This window comes from Aegilops tauschii, chromosome 7 (genome assembly GCF_002575655.3).
Source record: "Aegilops tauschii subsp. strangulata cultivar AL8/78 chromosome 7, Aet v6.0, whole genome shotgun sequence".
In the NCBI taxonomy this organism is placed as follows: domain Eukaryota; kingdom Viridiplantae; phylum Streptophyta; class Magnoliopsida; order Poales; family Poaceae; genus Aegilops; species Aegilops tauschii.
This window is the reverse complement of record NC_053041.3, coordinates 476637768-476661997: the sequence shown is the minus strand read 5'-3', so window position 1 is coordinate 476661997 and position 24230 is coordinate 476637768. Positions and strand designations below refer to the sequence as shown.

The 24230-nt window shown below is 47.9% G+C and overlaps 1 long non-coding RNA gene across 11 annotated transcripts in view; it reads left to right on the top strand.

The window, feature by feature from the left end:
* Positions 1-7168: 7168 nt before the first annotated feature.
* LOC141027646 (uncharacterized) overlaps positions 7169-24230 on the top strand; it is a 34321-nt gene continuing 17259 nt past the window's right edge. For 4 of the 11 annotated variants that reach the window (XR_012189306.1, XR_012189308.1, XR_012189304.1 and 1 more), the window contains exons 1-2: positions 7180-7590; positions 9904-11607. This is a non-coding gene — a long non-coding RNA (uncharacterized lncRNA). Of the gene's footprint in view, positions 7591-9903; positions 11608-24230 lie in introns of all 11 variants that reach the window. The other 7 variants (XR_012189312.1, XR_012189311.1, XR_012189305.1 and 4 more) reach the window with 7 other exon arrangements.

Here is a 24230-nt window from a genome sequence, read left to right as displayed (position 1 = left end):
GTCGGCGACTCAGCGGCTCAGGATCATCGGTTCGAGACGAGGCGGCGGCGGCGGCCTCAGAAGTGGTTCAGGAGCAGGCAAGGCTCGACGGCGATTCGGAGCGAAAGCGAAATCGCTAAAACCGGAGGCAGCTCGGAATCAGGGCTGCACAAGCAGCGATTGGGAACGATGACAGAGTCCAGGTCATGGTCGATTGACTCACGTACGAGTCCTCCTTTTTTTAGCAGACCGAACATAGGGGGTGTTTGGTTCCAGGGACTTTTTTGTGTTGGGACTAGAAAAAGCCCCTAGCAAACCAAACTGGGTGAGACTTTTTGTTAAAAGTCCTTAGAAGCACCTCCTTAAGAGTCTTTTTCAAAAAGTCTTAGGGACTAGAAAAATTTCTAGAACTAGAGAACCAAACACCACCATAGCTTTGGCAATTGAGGAATAGTGAATCAGCCTAGTCCTTCACGTGAGATGAACTTTCAGGCAATAATTGGCCTGGGAATTTGTACCTTTGTAGGTTTGCTTTTCCTTGTAGCAAACGGATACTAAAAAAGTGCAACTTGACTTTGCATGATGGGAAAAGTTTAGAGCCGGGGCACCGGCCGAAACTTCGGCCGGTCGACTCGCTCACCCCCGCGCGTAGCGCTAAAGCAGGAGGGACATGTCATCCCGCGAGGGCCCGCACACCGCTCTGCTTTCCTTATCCTTTCCAGCGCGGCTGCTGTCCACACACACCACATCTCCTTCCTTTCTTCCCCGCCCTACCCACGCCGCTGCTTCTGCCTATCTACTTTTTCTCAGACGCCATTGCTGTAGAGTTGCTGCACGGGGTGCCCTCCCCCACGAATCGCGGCGTCACGGGGAGTTGTTGCTGCTGCACGAGATGCCATCGCCATGGCCGTGCCCTTCGCCATGGCCGAACGCGACGGGGCCGAGCACCGGCGCTACTACAACAGGGGGCCATGGCCTGCGAGCTCACAGGCCAGGGCGGCCATGGCTTACGAGCTCAAGGCATGTTACTTACAACTCCAGATTTGCTTCCATGTTTGTTTTGCTGGAACCAGTGTACTAATTTGTTGCCACCGTCTTCGTTTTTTGCTGGAACTAACCAAATTTTGCTGCCATGTCTTTTTGCTGGAATCATTTTGTACCACTTTTTTGCTACAACAGTTTTGGTTTTTTGCTACTACCGGCACTGTCGTTTGTTACATCCTTTTTCATGAGATTGTCGAGACCCTACGACTATGTGTTTTTGCTACAACCTTGTACAGTTTTTGCTACAACCTTGTGCATTTTTTGCTACTACTAGAGAAGCCCCTAGCTGGACCACAAGTTGTTTTTGCTACAACCGTTTTGTGGTTTGCTGCAACCAGTGTCAATTTTTGCTACCACCGGCTTCTTTGATTTTTCTGGAACCAGCGCTTGATTTTTTATTTTTTCTACCACTAGCATTTCGATTTGCTGGAAAAAGCTTCAATTTTTGCTACCATCAGGTTTTTGATTTGTTGGAACGGCGTCGATTTTTTCTAATTTTGCTACCAACGTTTTATTGGTTTTTGCTGGAACCATCAAGATTTTTTGCTACGACCAGTAGAATTTTTTGCTGCGACCGGCAAATTAAGGACGAGGAACAACACGAGCTCTACGACGGGTGCTGCGGCCGGCGACGTGCAACTCTGCGAGCCGCTGGGGGCCTCGCCGGAGATGCGCTGCGGGGGCCTTGCTGGAGCCGGGCCTCGCCGGAGATGCGCCGCGGGGGCATTGCTGGAGCTGGGCCTCGCCGGAGATGCGCCGCGGGGGCATTGCTGGAGCTGGGCCTCGCCGGAGATGCGCCGCGGGGGCCTTGCTGGAGCTGCGCGGTGCTGCGAGCCGCGGGGGATCTCGCCGGAGATGCGCCGTGCTGCGAGCCGCAGGGGATCTCGCCGGAGATGCGCCACGGGGCCCGAGGAAGAAGAAGCTGGGGCGATTTTTTATTTTTTTGCTCTAGATCCAACCGCCGCGCAGCTCGCATCGAGCGGCTATGGCTGGACCGGCCGAAAGTTTCGGCCGGTGCGCCGGCGCCTAGCGATGCCCTTGCATGATTCGGTCTTTACGCCAGGGAGTAGTACTCCATCTTTTCTGATTGCCTGCTGTACGGCTCGTACCTCCGTGTACCGCTTGCTCCCTCGTCAGGGGCACTGTACGCAATTTTTTCCTTGTATTCTTGTTAGTCTCGGTGATTTGATCCTCATGCTAATCGATCTCGAACAAGTCTTCGACTTGCAGCAGCGGCGGCGCATCCAATGCAACCCTAATTTTTCTTAAACTTAACCTTGTATATTCCGTTTCGTCTGCTCATTGACGGTGGAAATCCTTCCATGCTAGCAGCATCAAACTTCATGGTGAACACGTGAAATCTGTTGTTGACGCGGAGCTTTTAGCGCCGGTTCTTCATCATCCCGATGATTGCGAGCTTCTCGAACCCTAGAAGAGATCCCTCCAAGAACTCAACACCACCGTGCGCAAGCCCCACGGTGGGCACCAACTGTCGTGGAATTGTCACGACAGATGTCCTTAGTGTGAGGACTTAGTCGCGAGGCCAACGCATCTGTGTGGTAGCTTGAGAGGGGTTGGGCGGAATCGAGAGACGCAACATAAGACAAGGATTTAGACAGCTTCGGGCCCCGGGAAACATCATCCGGTAATAACCCTACATGCTGTTTGTGGCTAAATCTCATTATGATCATGAGGGAGTCGCCGGTAAGCCGGCTTTTTATGTCTAGCCCTAGAGATTGTTTCTTCTTGCTTGTCCCTTTTTGGGGAGCCCTGCCCCTCCTTATATAAGTTGAAGGGGCGTTTTACATGTAGAGTCCTAGTAGGATTAGAACTAGCTTATTCTCTATTACAATCCGGATACAAGTCCGGGTCTTGATTCTTTGTAGGAGAATATTCCTTTATGCATTCTCCTAAACCGGCCCACCATAGCATGAGCCGGCCTTCTGGGCCTTGGGCCTCGTCATCCATCTGACACACCTACCGGGTCACCAATGAACCGCCAACTCTGGGCGGGTTACTAGTCAGTCGCCAAGTCCGGCCGGGTCATCCTTCCGGCCGGGTCATACCGCAGGGTATATCCCTGACATAATGCTTAACAAAAATATTGGTCTTTGAAATACTCATCTGATCTTCAACCGGTTTAAGAATGTAGAACTTGCCGGTTTATCATTGCCAAAATAGTCGGTTTATAAATATTGATGGCATCGGGTCAAAATGTTTGTTAACGTCAGCTTTGAAAATATACCTCTTATATGCCTATCACTTGTAGCCCCCAAGTCTTAAGAAGGTAACGTAGTAACAGCTTAAGAATTGCTTCAATATGAATGTCACAAGCTTGAAGAAATCCAGTTTGTTCATCTCAATCACTAGTCAGAACTGAGCATTCCACATATGTAGCCCCCAAGTGTCGAGTTGTCATGCTTGCAACAACTTGGGACTTGTAATTACCTGATGCTCATAAAAACTTCAACCAGTGTAGCCCCCAAGGGCCGGGTCATTATGCAAATAATGAGCAGGGACTTTGAAAATATGATCATGTAGATTTTAACAGCAACGTGTAGCCTCCAAGGGCCGGCTCAATAAGATAATACTGAGCTGGGACTTTATATATATATATACTTCATTGAAAATAACATCATATGATGTAACTCCCATCATGGGGCTTGAACCCACGTCCACAAGGTTAAGAGCTTTGTGCTTTACCAACTGAGGAGTGACCCTTCAATATAATGGATTAAGACTTGTGTACCTTGAATTGTTGACAGTAGCAATTGGTAGCCCCCAAGGGCCGGCTCATTACAATGTGATGAGTCGGGTCTACAATAAGGTGATCAAAAAATGACTTTGCATTAGCCCCCAGTGCCATGGTGCATGCTGGCAGTGATATGGGACTTGCATATTTGATGTAATCTCAATTTGAATAATGTAGCCCCCAAGTGCCGAGTTGTAAGCCTGCAGCGACTCGGGACTATTCCTTCTATTGTAGATGAAATCATATCCATCGATAAAATAATATCCATTGCGCTAAAGCGACTTTCAAAACCTCAATCATAATACTGGTTATTGATAACCATAATAAAAATCCAGCCATGTTGGCTATTAAAGATTTGAATAATATAATCCAATGATTTATAAGCGCATGATTCCAATGGCGCAATCCAAATATATACTGGTGACTTATAGTCGAAAGCCAGGCCGGGTTAATAAACACAGGATAAATTATACTCATAAAACATTATAAAACTAAAAATCAAGAAGGATTTAAATAATCATAATTGTGGTGTTGCACCGATCAAGAGGGTTTAAGCTATGGTTCGGATACGACCAAAGCCCCCAAGTGATTTCCCTGGTGGCCTTACGCCAATCAAGAGGTGTTAGCTATGGTTCGAATACGACCAAGCCCCCAAGTGATTTCCCTGGTGGCCTTACGCCAATCAAGAGGCGTAGCTATGGTTCGAATACGACCAAGCCCCCAAGTGATTTCCCTGGTGGCCTTACGCTGATCAAGAGGTGTAGCTATGGTTCGAATACGACCAAGCCCCCAAGTGATTTCCCTGGTGGCCGTACGCCGATCAAGAGGTGTAGCTATGGTTCGAATACGACCAAGCCCCCAAGTGATTTTCCTGGTGGCCTTACGCCGATCAAGAGGTGTAGCTATGGTTCGAATACGACCAAGCCCCCAAGTGATTTCCCTGGTGGCCTTACGCCAATCAAGAGGCGTAGCTATGGTTCGAATACGACCAAGCCCCCAAGTGATTTCCCTGGTGGCCTTACGCTGATCAAGAGGTGTAGCTATGGTTCGAATACGACCAAGCCCCCAAGTGATTTCCCTGGTGGCCGTACGCCGATCAAGAGGTGTAGCTATGGTTCGAATACGACCAAGCCCCCAAGTGATTTTCCTGGTGGCCTTACGCCGATCAAGAGGTGTAGCTATGGTTCGAATACGACCAAGTCCCCAAGTGATTTTCCTGGTGGCCTTACGCCGATCAAGAGGTGTAGCTATGGTTCGAATACGACCAAGCCCCCCAAGTGATATTGTGAGCTGTGCTCAAGGGGCACCTATGTTTGAGCTGTGCTTTTGCAGCAGACTCTCTTTGGTCCCTTTAATTTTTCCTGAGAACTCGAACTTGCGAGAGATTATTCTTTTGAACCAGAAATTCTTAAACCGGATACTGAGAGCTTCAAATCTTTGTGGGAGACAACCTTCCCTTGAGCCGGATTTTAAACCGGAATCCTTCTTTTTAAGCCGGAAATTTTCTGACGGCCTTTAAATTTGCACCAATATGGCGGTTTAGGGTCCTGCATTAGATAACTTTGCAAGCCGGAGTAATTGCTCTTTTAAAGAAAGCCATATATAATATAAAAATATACTGGATGGATTTCACCTGAAATGTCAGGCCAGTAAATATCCACCGCAGAGTTGATGATCATCACGGTGAAGCTGAAATTAATCACGGCCGAGTCGACCGCGGGAGCGGACAGATGAGCCGGCCGCGGTGTTGTAAGCCTGTACGGACGGACGAGTCAATCGCAGGCGCAATAAACCGCGCAGACGGATGAGTCAATCATCGACACAATAAGCCGCTCGGACGGGAGAGTCAATCCCAGGCACGGTATCTATCCATGATACAACAATCATCCTTGCCGTGAACAAGAGCAAAAGTACTGGTATTGTGCAATATTCCTACTTCCGTTAGCTTTCTTCATCAATATGTGCCCAAGTCACTTTACGTAAGTGGCAGAGATAGCTTTTTTAACCTTTTACTCTGTATGGGATTTTTTGTCTAGCCCTGTAACCTTCACGTGATGAGTAGGAGTGCTAATTGGAAGTTTTTGATTATTGGGTTGGCTTCGGCCTTCACGTGGACTGTAGATGACTTTTTGTAGGAGTAGTAATGGATGTCCGCTGGCTTTGCTGATTCGTTGTGCTGCTTTGAAGCGGGTTGTACTGCTTTCAATCAGGCGCTCAAAGGCAAGGCTGCTCAGCAGCAAAGTCACAGACGAGCTATGACAGACAGATTGGCACGAGGCCGGTGACGAAGGCGAGACCGCTCGACGGCAACTCAGGCGCTCAGCGGAGGCGCTTGGCGACTGCCCCATCCGGCGGGTCAGCAGGGTGGTTTCAAAGCGCCTGGCGAGTCAGCGGCCGACGGGTTAGCGGAGGTAGCAACCGAGTCCTGACGCAGTTCTAAAGGTGATTGAGGAGGCTCTCGGTGAAAAGGGGCAGTGACTCGGCGGAGGCAGTGGCGACTTGAAGCAGAGGCAGCGCGAAGCCGACACACCGATGAGGGCAGCTCGAGTCAACGGGGGCGGGTGGCCCAGCCTGCTCGAGGCACGGCGGCAGTGGCCGCAGGGCGGCTCATGGCGAGGCGCTTGGAGACCCGGGCCGGCCCTGGGGTATGGCCGAAGGGCGACGGCCCAGGGCCCAGGCCGGGGAGGGGGCCCATGATGCAGTATAACTATAGTCCAGCAAAAATAGGTAAGAAATCCCTAAAAAATACTCCCTCCGTCTTAAAATAAGTGTCTTGAGTTTAGTACAAATTTGTACTACAGCTAGTACAAAGTTGAAACACTTATTTCGGTACGGAGGGAGTAGGTAAGAAAAAAATTCCAGAGAAAAGAAACGAATCTAGCGATTAGCGAAGCGTCCGGCGGCGTTACTCACGCCTGATGCGACGCACGGCCGCTTGTTTCTCTTGTGAAACAAATCAATCAAAGATCTCAAGCCTTTCGCTCGGCTTCGTCCTCTCGTCGGTTCGTCTTCGAACGTGCGTCCTCTCGTCGGTCACAGTCGGCCTGCCTGTTTCTCGGCCGCCTCTGCGTGCGCCGCGCAGCAGTCCGTAGCCCGGCCATCCGGCATCGGTCAAGGCGGCAATACATTATACGTATGTGAGCCGTGAGCGCACCACAGTACGTACTGCCAATAACGTACAGGGTACGTATCCATCCATGTTCCTGATCCATCCCCTCAAACGCCAATCTTTCCCTACTAATAAAGCACTGATTGCTTCTGGTCGTCCGTCATTAGCCTTTTTGCTGAAAAGTCCCCTTGGTTTTGGGAATTCAACCCGCGGTTCTATTTTAAGTGACTAGCAGAGAAAACGTTTCGTTCTTACAAAAAGAACCCTGCATTTTGGTGTATTCCGGCCGCGATTCTCTTTCAGATGGCTCTGAGACACGCTGCAAAAAAGACCCGTGCAGAACGAGCAGCTGTGGCCTGTGGGCGGCGGAACGACGGCGGTGGCTGCTTGCACGGGCCAGATCCGTGCACGGCAGGGGCTGGGGAGGCTGATTCGGAGGCGGGCGGCGACGCCGGGGTCGCCAGTGACGATGAGGAAGGCTGGGGCGTGGCCTCCCGGGCGGATCCATGACATCTGCGGCTCCTGGGCGGAAAGAAGAATGGAGGTGAGGGAGAGAAGAAGGGAGAAAGGAGGGGAGGTGTGGCGTCCTAGGCAGGAGCTCGCCAGAGCGGGGCGACGGTGGACGGGCGCAGGAGATGGAGGGATTTGGAGCCGGCCGGTCGAGCGACACCAACCAGGCCACAGGTGGCGTAGACTTGACCATCAGGTAATTAATCGATTCATCTCCCCTCTTTTCCTACTTCCCCTCGATCTGGTCCTCAATCGCCATGTTCTCGAGCAACAGAAATCACTCATTCTTCATGTTCTTGAGTCGCAGAAACCATGGGTCAGCCAAGTTTTCTGATATATTGCTAATATGCTGTCAAATTGCAGGGGCCTATCAAATTTTGTAATATACAGATGCTATTATGCTGTCAAATTCCACCGGTCTACATATTCCATGTGCAAAGTAAAGAAATTCAGTTGTTGCAGCTTGCAAACAAGCAAAAACACGACCAGTCATCTGCAGAATTAATCTACATGTAAATAAGATTTCTCTTCCAAACATCTTTCAAAGATAAAATCGTACAGAAAATGAATCAGTTTTAACTAATACAAGTACACACCACATTCGGCTCGACAATTGTTCATCTCCCTCCCATTTTTTCTTTTATGTTTCCAGTTCAATCAAGTCAGGACATCACAGGTCTACAATGCCATTTTTCGTCACATTCATAGCAAGCTTGCATGTTCCTTCTATTCACAACAGTACCTAGCACATACACAAGTTTGTTGGCCGCCGGAGTTGCTGCACTCGTGGTCGTCGGAGTCTGCCACCATGATCATGCTCCACATGCATGTGGTCTTCGAGTCAGTGTGACGCCCATGTGGTTGTCCTCTAGCAGAGCCACGTTGACTGACCGTGGGAGCCGGAATCTTGGTGTGTGGCCGACGGCCGTGCCGCCTGTGGTTGTCTTGGTCTCGCTGGCTGTTAGGACACCTATTTCTGCTTCCTTCTGGATGAACAAGGGAGATGGACGTGTCAGTAGAATTTGATCTGATTGATTGATCGGTTTCTTTTGATGGCTTTTTGTGACATGTCTGTTATGTTTCAGAATCTTTTTGAAACTGAAATCTGAAAAGAGCATGAGTTTGACAGGATTTTATATATCCTTCAGTTGCTTACTGTAACATGTACCTTCTGGTAGATTGATGTAGGTAGAATCATACTGACTTCCTGTAATTTTGTCATCACAAAAATGTTCTATTTGTTTGGTTTGATGTATCGTGATGACCATCAGAAACCACCTATATATGCTATTCGTACTGTTAAATTCAGTTACCCCGAGGAAGTGTTATACGCCTGACACATGATTGAGAATTAACTTGCTTCAAGATCTGGTTCACCTCAAACCTCTTTTCCAAATATCAATGGGCTGCCGTTTTTTGGAATTTTTGATCAAAACTCCAGAAAAATGTATGATGTACCTTTTTTATTTTGGACTATCAGTATGCAAACTCCAAAATTGGAGTATTAGTATGTTATATTACAAGTACTGTCCTACCACACACACAAAAAAAGTAAGAAAGAGAGAGACTTATATGAAATAAGTCTGCTCGTGCTCCAGCCAAAGTACATCGTTCAGGTTGCCCAAGCAGTACTGATAGATTAAAAGAGATTTGGTTTCTTGTGAACTGAAGCTTCCTATTTTTAATGATTAGCAAGAACTCACGGATGTCCTTCGCCGCCACTCCTGAACGGCACATCATCCAGATTCAAGAGATCCCTACTGCTGCATCCACCCTACAATCAATCTAAAAACATTCTAACCCAGCATCTCGGTCTCCTGTGAACCAATTTTGTAAGCCAGATTGATGGCATGTGGATTGCATGTGTAAATGACGTCCTACATTTATTCTCCTTTTTTCGTAGTTGTGAAGATCAAATTTAGAAAATTCAATTGTCTGTGATTTCAATCGGCTCCAAGGCTTCTGTCTACTGTAACCCTGTTCCCTGTTGATTATAATTCTATTCACGTAAATACATGAAGTTTGTGGTTCATTTTGTTAACTGCTCTACAATAGATATTATTTCTTAAGGTTGGTGCTGACTGCTGACACCCAATAAGATTGCCCTGAAGCAGCCCTCTCTCTAGCACATTTGCTACCTTGCACCCATTGATTCATATAATAGATGACAAATTTGTGATAGGCTCATTATTCACATGAATGGATCTGGATCTTATGGAATTTCGGATGGAAAAGAGTTATTTATCAGTTTACTTTATCTGATATATTGGAAGTTTTTTGGTTTCTATTTATGGTGAAAAAATGGGTTCTTCACAATTTAGTTGATGGTACAGAGTTAGTTAAGCTGACATTCGAAATTCCTTTACTAGATTAGCCATATTGCATTTATCTTTCATAGAAGATGAATATTTACTATGTTTTTCATATCACAAGTTTAAGATATTCAGTTCAATCAGCTTCTGCTGGTACCTAAAAGTTTATCAAACTATTTTACTTTTCCCTTTTGCAGCACAATGTCCATCGTCGCAGAAGCATAGGTGGTAGACAGTGAGCTTTTTGGAGGAAGCGAGACGAAGATTTCTATTCACGAAAAAGATGGAGCCGCCATCAGCAAGCACTAACGAGCAGCTCAGTCTCAGATGACGCATCGACTAGCTGAGGCAGGTTTCTAATAGAGGTCAGAAACAGGTTATGGCCTTTTGAGCCGATATAGGGATCACTAGACGTGGTGTTCATGTTTGTGTTGGCTTACATGCAGAAATAAGGAGGATAGTAAGACTTTTCCCATGATTCTCTTGGAGGTCATGTCTCTATGCCATTCAAGGATTTTGATATCTAAATGTTATGACAATATATATATAGGGGAGATAGCCCTCCACGTCCTGGTGGCCACTATATGCTGCAGCGAAGGGCACATTTCAATTAGTGAGGAGGTAGATGCGGCGATCCTGGATGTGCCTTGACATTGTGATTTGTAGTTGTCAAGGACGTCATTACCCAAGCCATTCCTATGCTTCGGTGAGTGGTACTTCCCCCACACTAATTTGTTTGATGATTATTGAGTGCTATGACCTAATTAATGTGCAGATTTAGACACACGACCAAGGAATGAAAAACCTGCTCCTGAGATCTTCAAAATAGTACAATGTTAGGTATTGTAGAGTACAATTTGTTAAGCTATGTTTTGCATGGAAGCTAATCCATATTTGAGGTGTAATAGATACACATGCCTGAATCTGGATACACTCCAATGCTGATGGTATTACTTTCAGTCACTCACAAACAATAAGGTTCAGCATACAAGGCAGAGTCCACTGCTATTGGACTCGGGTGCCGGTATTCAATTTCTTATACATTTTATTTCTATAGGACTTCTGATTACTGGCTGCAAACTTTGTGCTCCCTCCGTAAAGAAATATAAGAGCGTTTAGAATTTCTTTACAGAGGGAGTACAAGGCAGTCTGAGCTACCACTTGGTGAAGATGGGATCCAATACGTTCAGTGATACCTTTTTTTTGTAGGGAATCACTGATATGATACAACTACTACCTCTGTCATATGATAAAAGACACTTTTGCATTTCAATTTAAACTGCAAAACCGTCTTATATTATGGCAGGGAGGGAGTATTTGTTATCAGATTTTTTTAGGGGAATGTTATCTGATTTTTTTAATACACCCATGGAGATGTCTCAATGCTCATTTATAAAGCTTCCATCTATGAATGAATTTCCGAATATTACCATCTGCAATGTGTATGTATGATAATAGTAGTACACTTGCGATGATGTTGTTCAAGTATTGTACAATAGTTCCATTCAAGTCATTTTTTCCCGTTGCATCGCACGGGCATTTGTGCTAGTTTCAGTAATTTATTTTATTCTTTACTTAGTATGTATGTATTCAATTATTCATCCAAGATTCATCCTTAAATTTCAGTGTACACGAAATTTTAAAATTTTAATGTATAATTTTCTAATTCAATCGTTCACAGTATGTACTCACTCATGCTAACTTTTTGTCGGTCTATAAATGTCTAGGGTTCCAATCATCCCATGTATAAATTTTTGCATTGAGAAGGATATCTTGGACAATGTTGATCTTGATTGTGCCCTTAATGACTTTGCATCAAGAAATGCCAGAAGAAACTTTTTCTGAAGCACTAAAGGATTATTGTTGTCGATGGAATCAGTCAAATTTGGTTCTTATTTGAGGTAATCATGTCATGTTAGTTTCATTTTGCTATCTTTTTAGTATTTCTGTCGTAAAATGGCATTGTCCAACAATTATTGTAGTCAAATCTTAAACTAAAGATGCATGGTTGAAAGTTTAATGAAGTTTATGTATCACACACGCGCATACATATATATGGTCTTAGCCTCTTAGGACATAGGGGCCCATGTCGTCGAGTTCGCCTAGGGCCTCCTGAAACACAGGGCCGGCCCTGTTGGAGACGACGACGGCGACCGGCGGCTCCAGGCAAGGCCGGCGACGGAGGCATTTCGGGGCCAGCTCAAGACGCAGGGCAGCGGCGGCGGAGACAGCTGACACTGTGGGCGACTTTGACGACGGCCGCAGAGGCCCTGCAGAAGCGATGACAAGCAAATATCGCGCGCTGGGACGCTGGAGAACTGGCACCTTTCATCAATGTTGTATTTAGCTAGCAGTAGAAATCCCCTTGTCGTTCCTGAAACTTTTGGTGATTCTGAACATCCTGCAACATCTTGTGTGGTGGCAGAAGTTGGAGCAAAAAGAGATGAAGGGGCCGCAACAGCGAAGATGAGGATGCGGCAGTTTGACAATGCGCCGGCGGCGAGGCGTACTAGCGAGGGGAGGGGAGACCGAGACGGCTCAGTAGCGGCCGCAGGAGCCAAGGCGGTTCTTGCGAAGGTGATAAGCAACGGTGGTTCTGGAGGAAAAGCGAGGCGTGCTCGGCGGCGACGGGCGGCTCTCTGCAGTAAAGCGAGGCGTGCTAGGGGACCGGCGACTTAGCGCAGGGCGGCCCGCAGGCGACTTGGAGGAGACAAGGCTGCGGCGGATTGTAGCGATGATGGCGACTCAGGGCCGTGGTGGTGACTCAATCCGAGACCGACCGGAGACGGCGGTTTAGGCGGCGATTCAAGGCCGGCCGGTTCGTGCCGACATCAAGGCCGTCCTGGAGTGGAGGGCCACGACGGCTCAAGTTCAGAGGCAGCGGCAGCGGCTCAGCGCAGCAGGTTTCAATCGAGGTGGCGGCGACTCGGCGCATGGCGGCTCAAGCAGAGGTGACGGTGGCTCAGCAACAAAGGCGGCATGGCCAGCGATGTGGAGGCCGGCTCGACGCGCGCAGTCAAGGCGCGAGGCCGGTTCAAGGCCGCGATGGATGAGGTGGCGAGGTGATGCGGAAGCGACGCGGCTTGACCGCGGCGGCTCAGCTTCGGCCGCGGGTGCAAGGCGAGTCAATTTGCGGCGATTCCTGTGGGGGCGGTTTTGATGGCAGCAACTGAGGCCGGTTTGTGGACACGACGGCAGAGGCGCTCCGGTGGCAAAACGCTGTAGTAGGAGCGCTCAAAAACCGGTTCAGAGCGATAGCTCAAAGGTGAGGCAGAATCCGGCTCGGAGTGCGACAGCAACAACTCGGGGACACGCTCCGGCCGCGAGGCGCAGAGGCAGCAATGCGACCATGGCGGTGGCGACTTGCTATAGCTGCAGATGCGGCCGATGGCTGTTGGCGATTTGGTCTGGCCGTGACAGCAACTGTGACGAGGCGGCGGTTGGCTTGAAGTCAGAAATCGGCGGGCCATGGTAGCGACTTGGCCGGTTCAGCGGGGCGGCAGCAGGCTACAGAGAGAGTGGCTCAGAAGCGCGGTAGCTCGAACCGGATGTGACCCGGAGGCAGGGTCGCGCACAGAGCGGCTCAACAGCCAGGGGAGGAGCAGCACGGCGCAGCGGAGCGAAACCAGTGAGCGGGCGGCTCAGTAGTAGACGCAGCAACCGGTGGCGGATCATAATCGCACAGGGCGGTACGGGAGACCAGGCGCGAGCTCGCGTGGCAGGTTGACAAAACGGTGACCCGGGGTAAAGGACGCGGGAGTGTAACCCGGCAGGCGGAGGGTGCTCGAGACAGAGATGGGCGGGTCTACAGCTAGCTCAGAGCAAGGAGTCCGGATCGTGGTATACTGCTAGTAATTAGGAAAGTCTCAATTGATGGTGTTGGCTTTATCCCGTGAAGGAGCAGCTCAAAACTTAATTAATCCTCAAAAGACAAGCTTCCACCAGTGCATACTAATTCATCCCGGCAACTTCAAACTCGTATCTGCCAGCTTCAAAATCAACCATGATTGTGAACATAAACTGATGAACGTGCCGGCTCGGTCCAAGGCTATCTCACGCTGCCTTATCCGGCTGATAGCGCACAAACCGCCAAACCCTAATTTCCTTTGAACTCAAACTTGTACGGGTCTTCGCTCTGATTGTGTGCCTTCAAAAATACAAATCCTTCCTTGATAACTCTTCTTCATCCGAAAATTGCGAACTTTCTCGATCCTTCAGAGAGATCCCTCCAAGAACTCAACACCATCGTGCGTGGGCCCGACGGTTGGCGCCAACTGTCGTGGAATTGTCACGGCAGATGTCCTAATGTGAGGACTTAGTCGTGAGGCCAACGCATCTACGCGGTAGCTTGAAGGGGTTGATCGGAATCGAGAGACGCAATACGCAAGACAAAGATTAGACAACTTCGGGCCCCGGGAAACATCACCCGGTAACAACCCTACATGTTGTTTGTGGCTAGGTCTCATTATCATTATGAGGGAGTCGCCGTAAACCGGCTCTCCCAGTTATGTCTAGCCTTAAGATTATTTTCTCCTCCCCCCTCTTGGGGTGCCCTGCCCCTCCTTATATAAGTTGAAGGGGCGGGTTACATGTAGAGTCCAACTTGGATTAAGACTTAAACTATTTTGACTTCTCTTCATGGGCTTCTTAACATCTCGGGCTTGTTAACCCTAGGCGACTCTGTCTGCCGGGTTATGATTGTCTGTCGGGTTATGACTGTCTGCCGGGTTATGATCTGACTTAACACCTGCCGGGTTATCATCTGACTTAACACCTGCCGGGTTATCATCTAACTTAACATCTGTCGGGTTATCATCTGACTTAACACCTGTCGGGTTATCATCTGACTTAACACCTGCCGGGTTATCATCTAACTTAACACCTGCCGGGTTATCAAGTCCCAGCCGGGTTATAACTCCAGTCGGGTCATACCGCGGGGGTATATCCCTGACAGGGAGGGAAGTTCCCCTGGCGAAATCGCTCCGCCGGAGGGCAACAGTGCTCCTGCCCAAGTTCCGCCTTGAGACGGCGGCGCTTCGTCCCAAAAGTCCTCTTCTTTTTTTTCTAGGTCAAAATGATTTATATACCAGAAGAGGGGCACCCGAGGTGGGCCGAGGAGGGCACAACCCACCAGGGCGTGCCTGGGCTCCCTAGCGCTCCCAGGTGGGTTGTACCCACCTGGTGGGCCCCCTCTGGTAGTTATTTGCTTCAATAATTCTTATATATTCCATAAAAATTCTCTGTGAAGTTTCAGCTCATTTGGAGTTGTGCAGAATAGGTGGCCTGACGTAGCTTTTTTAGGTCCAGAATTCCAGATGCCGGTACTCTCCCTCTTTGTGTGAACCTTGCATATTATGAGAGAAAATGCATTATAATTACTCCAAAAAGCATTATTATGCATAAAAACATCATAAACAACAGTAGTAAAACATGATGCAAAATGGACGTATCACAAGCCCATCTCGTGGTGTAGACGGTGGCGCTCAAGTAGCACCTCGCTGGTCGTGGCGAGTACGCCGAGGTGGTGCGGCGTAGTAGCTATGAGCATTGCCCGAGTAGACGTGGATGTTCTCTCCATGCCCCTCTTCAAGGTGGCGTTGGCCCTGCTGTTCGGGGAAGAGTCGATGTCGACTGATAACCAACAAGTATAGGGGATCGCAACAGTTTTCGAGGGTAGAGTATTCAACCTAAATGTATAGATTCGACACAAGGGGAGCCAAAGAATATTTGTAAGTATTAGCAGCTGAGTTGTCAATTTAACCACACCTGGAGATTAAATATCTGCAGCAAAGTGATCAGTAGCATAGTAATATGATAGTTTTGATAGCAGTGATAATAGTAGCAGTAACGGTAAAAGTGATATCAATGATTTTGTAGAAGGTATAACAGTAGCAACAACAGTAGTAACTTAGCAAGAACAATATGTGGAAAATTCGTAGGCATTGGATCGGTGAATTCGTTGGATGATATTCATCATATAACAGTCATAACCTAAGGCGATATAAAACTAGCTCCAGTTCATAAATATAAGGTAGGCATGTATTCCGTAAATAGTCATATGTGCTTATGGAAAGAACTTGCATGGCATCTTTTGTCCTACCCTCTCGTGGCAGCGGGGTCCATATGGAAACTAAGTGATGTTAAGACCTCCTTTTAATAAAGAACCGGAAAAAAGCATTAACACATAGTGAATATATGAACTCCTTGAACTACGGTGATCACTGGAAAGTATCCCAATTACAGTCACACGGGGGGTTTACGGATCATAACACGTAATAGGTGAATATGACTTGCAAGATCGTATCTAGAACATAGATATAATGGTGAAGCATAAACGGTTCATAGTTGAAATCATGGCACTAGGGCCCAAAGTGACAAGCATTAGGCATGGCAAAGTCATAACAACATCAATCTCAAAAAATAATGGATAATAGGGATCAAGCCCTAACAAAACTAACTCGATTACATGATGGATCTCATTCAACTCCTCACCGACCAGCGAGCCTACGAAGGAATTACTCACTCTCGGTGGGGAGCATCATGGAATTGGTGATGGAGGAGGATTGCTGATGACGAAGACCGAAATCCCCCTCTCAGGAGCCCCAAACGGGCTCCAGATCTGGCCTCCCGATGAAGAACAGGAGGTGGCGACGGCTCCGTATCGTGAAACCCGATGAATCTTTCTCCCTGATTTTTTCTCCAAAAATAGGATTTTATAGCGTCAGTATCAGGGTCTGCAGGGCCACCAGGTGGGCACAACCCACCTGGGCACGCCTGGAGGGGGGCTCCCTGGTGGGTTGTGCTCACCCAAGGGGGCCCTCCGGTGGTTCTTGGCTCTAGTATTTTTTATATATTCTGAAATAATTCTCCAAAAAGTTTCGTTCCATTCCGAGAACTTTTATTTTTGCACAAAACAACACCATGGTAGTTCTGCTGAAAATAGCGTCAGTTCGTGTTAGTTTCATTCAAATTATGCAAATTAGAGTCCAAAACAAGATCAAAAGAGTTAGGAAAAGTAGATACGACGGAGACGTATCAACTCCCCAAGCTTAAACCCTTGCTTGTCCTCAAGCAATTCAGTTGACAAACTGAAAGTGAAAAGCAAAAACTTTTATGAACTCTTTTGTTCTTATTTACATAAATAAGCTTAAGTAGCACCCATGTTTTCAGCAAAGACTATGACTAACCATGTCAACAATAACTCTTAAAGTTATATTAACTCATATAAATGGCATAAGCAACTAGCGAATAATAATAAAATATCTCAAATGACAACACTTTGTCAAAACAACCATGATGATATGACAACAGTGGTATCTCGCTAGGCCTTTCTGAGACCACAAAACATAAATGCAGAGCACCTCCAAAGTTCAAGCAGCGACTAAACATTGTAATTCATGGTAGAAAAGATCCAGTCATGATGCATCCAACATTAACTATGCACAATGCATGAGGATGACAATAGTGCTCTCAGATCTGGCGCTTATTTGAGAAAGTGATGACTCAACATAAAAGTAAATAGATAGTCCCTTCGCAGAGGGAAGCATGGATTTGCAGCGGTGCTAGAGCTCAGATTTTTAAAACAGAGATAAATGAAATTTTGGGAAATGCACCCTTCCTGTTTACTTCACGACCAAAAGTTATCAATATCTTCCATGCTAAACACATTAGTGGCGGTTCCCAAGCGATAGAAATTAAAGGTTTACTCCCCCTTCCACCAACAAACACACTCCACGACTAGCCGAATCCACGGGTACCGTCCATACCAACATCAGTCCTGGGGGAGTTTTGTTTAATTATTTGCAATTCTTTATTTCGGGACTGGGAATCCCTATTACCGCCCTTCTCCTGCAAGGACGAGTGAATAAACGCTCATCATGAGAATAACCCGCTTAGCATGGAAGATACCGACTACCCCATGTCGCTCTATGAACAATCCAGACACACAAATACGTATGTTTATTTGAAGTTTTTAGAGGTGGCAGATGCAAATTTACTTGGAACGGCAGCGTAATACCGCATATAAGTAGATATGAGGGACTCATCTGGGATAACTTGGGTTTTAGGATTTTGACGCACAAGCAGTATTCCCGTTTAGTACAGGTGGAGGCTAGCAAATAGATTGGGAAGCGGCTAGCTAGACAGCGAAAACTGTCATGAACATGCATTATGCATAATTAAATTGAACACTAGCATGAGTAGGATATGGACACCATAACATAAATATAGTAGAGGCTATGTCGGTTATGATTCAACTACATGCATAAACATGTGCCAAGTCAAGCCACTTGAAACATTCAGAGGAGGATACCATATCATCATACTACATCACAATCATTTTAATGCATGTTAACATCCAAAATAAATCATTATCCACTCCTAGCTACTTAGGCATGGCATGAGAAACTATAATATCTAATTGTCATTGCAAACATGTTTGATCATAATATGCTGAATCATGGATACCAGGTTAAACATATTTACAAAAACAGAACAAGTTGAGTTTATACCCGTTTATCTCTGCCACAGCCAGTTCATCAAATATCGTTATTATTGCATTTCACTTGCACGACCGAATGATATGGAAATAATAATAGTGCAAGATTGTCATGGACTAAGCTGGAATCTGTAAACATATTATTCAGAAGGAGAAGACAAGGTAATATGGGCTCTTTGTTAGATCAACAATAATGCATAGGAGAGCCACTCAACATTTTTATCGTGGTCTTCTCCTTGGTATGACTAAATAAAAAAAATTCAGAGAAACACACTGAAATATTTGTGGAGTATTTAGTTTTCTTGAAGAAAGCAATTTAAAGAAAAGAGAAAAACAAAACCGAGAAAAACTATTTACACGGGAGAGCTCCCAACAAGCAAAAGAAGAACAAGGAAATTTTTTTGGGTTTTATTTTTGAGACTACAACTAACTAAACTTAGAAAGAAAAACCGAAAAGAAGCAAGAAACATTTTTTTGTGATTTTCTCAAAGTTTTTCAAACACACAAGAAGAAAGAGAGAAAATAAATCTAGCATGAATAATACAATGAAAAAGTGTGAACACCGACAATTAGAATGAAATGTGAACATGAATGTAATGTCGGTGGAAATACGTACTCCCCCAAGCTTAGGCTTTTGGCCTAGCTTGGTAATCACCATCCGCGACCTAGATAATAGTCAGAGTGGTAGCTCACGGGGGCTCTTGGTGCAGCCTCCTCAGCCCGCCGAGGAGCTGCGACCTCTGTGTTGTGTGCGTGAGTCGCGCTCTCAAGAACATAATACCTTCCTTTGATGTGATAATCAAAGAGAGTAGGCGCAGGCAAAGCAATATGCACAATGTCTTTTTTTATTAAACCTCAAGTTATAAGTATAATCAGTGATTTTTCCCTTAAAGAACTTATGGCATTTCATGGCCTCAAAGTCTAAGTACTGAGTAGGTACGATGGGGTCATTGTCGGTGTTAAAACTGGCCGATCTCGGGTAGGGGGTCCCGAACTGTGCATCTGAGGATCGAAGGTAACAAGAGGCAGGGGACACGATGTTTACCCATGTTCGGGCCCTCTTGATGGAGGTGATACCCTACTTCCTACTTGATTTACTTTGATAAGTATAGGGGTTACAAGAGTTGATCTACCTTGAGATCGTAATGGCTAAACCCTAGATGTTTAGCCTGTATGATTGTGATTGCCTATACGGACTAAACCCTTCGGTTTATATGGACACCGGAGAGGCCTAGGGTTATACAGGGTCGGTTTACAGAGAAAGGAATCTTCATATCCGGACGCCAAGCTTTCTATCCACGCAAAGGAGAGTCCCATCCGGACACGGGGGGGGGGGGGAGCCTTCCATCTTGTATATTTACGGCCCACCAGTCTGGCCCATGTCACATAGCCCGGACGCCCGGGGACCCCCTAATACAGGACTTCCTCAGTAGCCCCTGAACCAGGCTTCAATGAGATGTGTCCGACACGCAGATTGTCTTCGACATTGCAAGGCGGGTTCCTCCTCCGAATACTCCAAAGTAGTTGATCAAAAGAACTATATCCGGCTCTGTAAAATAGTTACAACCTTGAACCACAAGGGCAAAATACTTGAACAAAAATAAGTCATGTCTTCTGACAGCTCTTTTGGCAAGGCGTTGTGTTCCAGCCTTATTATTATTTTGAACCGTTTTTCAGCCTCCCGCTTCGCGTTTCGAGGCGCGGGTTTCATCGATACGTCTTGTCAAAGCAGAGATCGTGTCCCCTTATTACGGGATTCTCATCAATACGGGTTTGGGTAATCCAACTGTGCTGTTTGCACGACCCCTGGGGAATAGGCGAGTTTTAAGGCTCATGGGGGGACGCTCGATATTCACTGCCTTTATAAGAAGATTGGGATCCACCTTTTTACCCCATGCCTTCTTCCTCCTCAACCCATCTATCCTCGAGCTCTAGCGCCCTAGCTTCAACCCCTTCCGCCCCCAGTTAACACTATTGCCATGTCCGGATCTGGAGCGCAGGGCAAGTGGATGGCCTCCTCCGTCACGGAGGAGAACATCAAGGAACTCCGGGAAGTGGGGTACCCAGCCAAGGAAATCGCCCATCGGCTCCCTACCAAGAAGCAGGTAATCCCCACCCTAGAGCCGAATGAGAGGGTAGTATTCACCCCCACATTCTTCGCGGGCTAGGGTTTCCACTCCACCCTTTCGTCTGCGGGCTCATGTTCTACTACGGGCTAGATTTCCACGATCTACCCCCGAATTCATTCCTCAACGTCTCAGCGTTCATCGTCGTGTGCGAGGCGTTTCTCCGCATTCCCCTCACTTCAGCCTTTGGCTCAAGGTCTTCAACGTGAAGCCAAAAGTGGTCGAGGGTCAACACGCGGAGTGTGGCGGCGCCATGGTGAGCAAGCTCCCTAACGTCACCTGGCCCAAGGGGACCTTCGTAGAAACCGTGAAGGGATGGCAACATGAGCGGTTCTACATCATGGAACCTCGTGACACCACATGGGCCGCCACTCCTGAATTCAAATCCGGTCCTCCAATGCGGCTTACATCATGGATCAAAAAGGGCCTGTACTGGGCGTCGTCCGACGAGGTGATGACGCTGCAGAAGCGGGTCCAAAGCATGATAGAGAAGAACACCAACCTCGCCAACGTGATCCAGGTGATGCTTTTTCGCCGGATTCTCCCCTGCCAATGCCGGACTCTCCATATGTGGGAGTTCGATCCGGCCACTCCTCGGACCTTGCAGCGGTTCTTCAGCACAACGCATGAAGATATATGGAAGTTGCTTTTCAAGGCCCAGAAGTCGTGGACGAAAACAACCGAAGACCTCGGCCTCGACCGCGCTCATCTGGCTACTCTAGTGAGTTTTTCAGATTTCCAAACATATCCTCAACTTGTAGATCCAAGGAGCATACTAAGCCTTCCCCTTATTCTTCAGGGCTGGACCAAGAAGGCGGAGCGGATCCGATGTCCGGCTCCACTCCCCGAAGTCCCAGCTATTCCTCTTCTGACGAAGATGCTGGTTCTGGCACCGTACCAGGCGTCGGAGAAGAAGGCCAAGAAGAAGGGCAAAGAGGCCAAAAGTGGCCTTCGCCGTAAAGATACTTCATACATAATGTCCGAAGATACCGAAGCTCCCTCCTCCCACGACGGAGACGAAGACGAGGAGGAAGAGGAGGAGAGCAATTCTCCCCTTAAGGGAGGAAAGAAGAAGAGGGGGGCTTCCGCGGACCTAGAGGTGGAGGCGTCCAAGAAGGGGAAACTCTCCCTTTCGGATGAATCGGAATCGGACGTCGAAGCCGTCCCCGAATGGAACCCCAGGCCGAAGCCCCCGGCTGAATCGTAAGTATTCAAAGATAACGCACATATCCGGCTTTTTATAAATTATAGGGTGATATATCATCTTGTTTTCCAGTCCGGCCCGTGATCTCCCCCAACAATCATTGTCTTCGGGGAATTCTTTATCGCCGGACATGATGGAGAGCGAGTCGCCTCCACTAGCCTCCCCGCCACGTGCCACGGATGACACCGAAGTGTTATCCCAAAGGACCTCTCCAGGCCAGGGAGAGGTGCGGAGGGCCGCTGAAACGGCGCCAGAGGGCAATGCCTTGGCGGCCGAAAACATGGGGGGCATGATCCCCATGGAGACTGATGGCGGGGGCCTTGACCAGTCCAGCCCCCAGCCGAATACTGCTCCGGAGTCCCACACGGCTTCGGACCCGAGCGAGCAACCCTCTTCGAAAGAGGGGGGGAGTGCCGACTCCACTGATGACCTCCATCAATCTGGAGGAGCCAGATACATTGAGGGAAACACTTCATCGTGCTTCCATCGTGGATGAACACCGTGCCCTGATGGGTACGGTGGTGGAAAAGGTTCAGTCCGCCAAAAGTGGACTAAACGAAGCGTTCACTAGCCTGCTAACAGGTTTTGAGGTATGTGATGTAATATCGATGCTCGCTTTTGCCTGTATAATCATACACCTATGTATAGATAGTAGCCCCTGAGACTCTGTTCGGTTTTTTTGAAGAAAGGGCCGGACAGAGGGTTGAATATTCCAGAGGTAACACACTTGTCTATTTTGGCGAACAAGCTTCGCTGCTAGCAGTTTCGGCCAGGAACGCGAAAGTTTCCGAACTCCAGCTGAAACTGAAGCTGGCTGATGATGAGATCGACCATATTAATAAGCTGTTCGATGAGGCCCAAGGTATGCTTTTTTTTAAAGACCCCTTACAAGCCTGAATTATAATGCAAACTCAGAGTTTTAAGCTCATGGACAACTATTAATAATTTTAGGCAACGCGACCGAGGTCGAGGCCCTCAAGAGTGCCCTTGCCGAAGCCAAGGAGGAGGCGAGGGTAAACAAAGCAGCCGCAGAGAAGGCGGCTGCAGATGTGGAGGCCGAAAAGGCCTCCCGCCTTAAGTATGAGGCGAGGGTGACCTAAGTAGAGCAAGTGCCCCAGGAGGCCGCCACCAAGTGTGAGTCCTTGGAGGAGAGTAACAAGGCCCAAGCGACCGATCTCACCAAGGCTCTTCAGGCTGCGAAGGAGGCGCGGTCTGAGTCCCGGGATGCTCGCAAGGAAATCAAGCAAGACGGATAGATAGCGGCTGGTAAGCCTTTTCTTTTACAGAGTATATTCGGCGGTCAAAGATATGCTTTGCTAAATCGACTGTGGAGTGCTCCAGATGCTGTCGCGGATCTCCCGAGGAGTGTTGCCGATGCTGCCCAATATTTCCGGGCCCAAGACGGGAACGCGACGGAGAAGCTATCCTGGTCGCAGTATTTGGCGCCGGAGCGACCAGCGCTACTGAACAATCAGATGATGCAGCTAGCGGAGCTGCATCGGATGTCCGGTGCGGCCATGAAGGACATTATAGTCCGGTTATGGCCCGCCGGACCCATTCCGAGCAACTACTTCGGCCTGGACAAGCGACTAGGCGACGCCTTGCCCCGAATAGAGGCGGTGAAGCGCTCGACATGCATTGAGGGTGCGTGGATGGCCTTTGCCCGTGTCAAAATCCACTGGACCAAGATGAAGGCTGCCAGTGTGACCGTTGAAGGTCCGCCCGGTGACAAGGCTCACCGTAAGCCGGAGCGCTACTTCGAATATGTCCTTGAGGGTGCCTGTTTGATAGAGGGCCAATGTTCAAAGCATATTATGTTCGAGTAACTGTGTCCGAGCAACTGTATCCGAGCTACCCAGACATTGTATTATAAACCGAGGCCTTTGAAATATATTTATGCCTGTTATCTTTGAATTACTTCTCCTCCTGTGCGGCCGTTTATATCTTTGAGAGTTTGCCAGTTGTCGGCTTCAGCCCCCGCGTAGGTAGTACGGGGGTGTCCGGGATAGCACATAATCACATTTGACCCAACGTCTTGGTATGTAAAGGAGGTGTTAGTGCGGCGAACGAGGCAATCGGACTATGTGGCTTTACCACTCTCACTTAGCCATAGGAGTTTGACAATGGGGTTGTAAAGGAGCCCCTGGTGCGCATTCGGCTATTGAACTTAGATGCCCTTAGACGCGTGACTGAACAAGGCCAGTCCTTCGTGTAATACGGAAGAAATCGCTAGAGATTTAATAAGTCACCGAATTGCTGACCAGCTCTCGCCGCATCACGACAGTCAATTTTTGGCTTTCTCTACTGAGGTGCTTGACCGGGCTAGCCGGAAACACAATCGCAGTAGTTCTCCCTTTACTACCTTAGCCAAAAAAACGGAACGTAAGGTGGCAAGCACAGGAGCCGGGCAACCCAACTATTGATCAAAGACGTGATTCGGAGCCGATGCATATAATGCAGTATTCGGGACGCCGAAGTGTGCTCTGAGAGTGTTCAGACTTTCTATGGTTGAAGATACATATGGCTTTAATAGAGCCCCTAGCGATTTAGGTCGTATCGAGGTGTATGTACCAATTTAGACGTGAAGTGGGGAAAACAGATTGCAAAAGAAACCAACACCGAACAGGGTTGGGCGAAAAACTATTTCCATTATAATCTGATTAGTACGTCGAGACGTATTTGTACAGAAGATGCGAT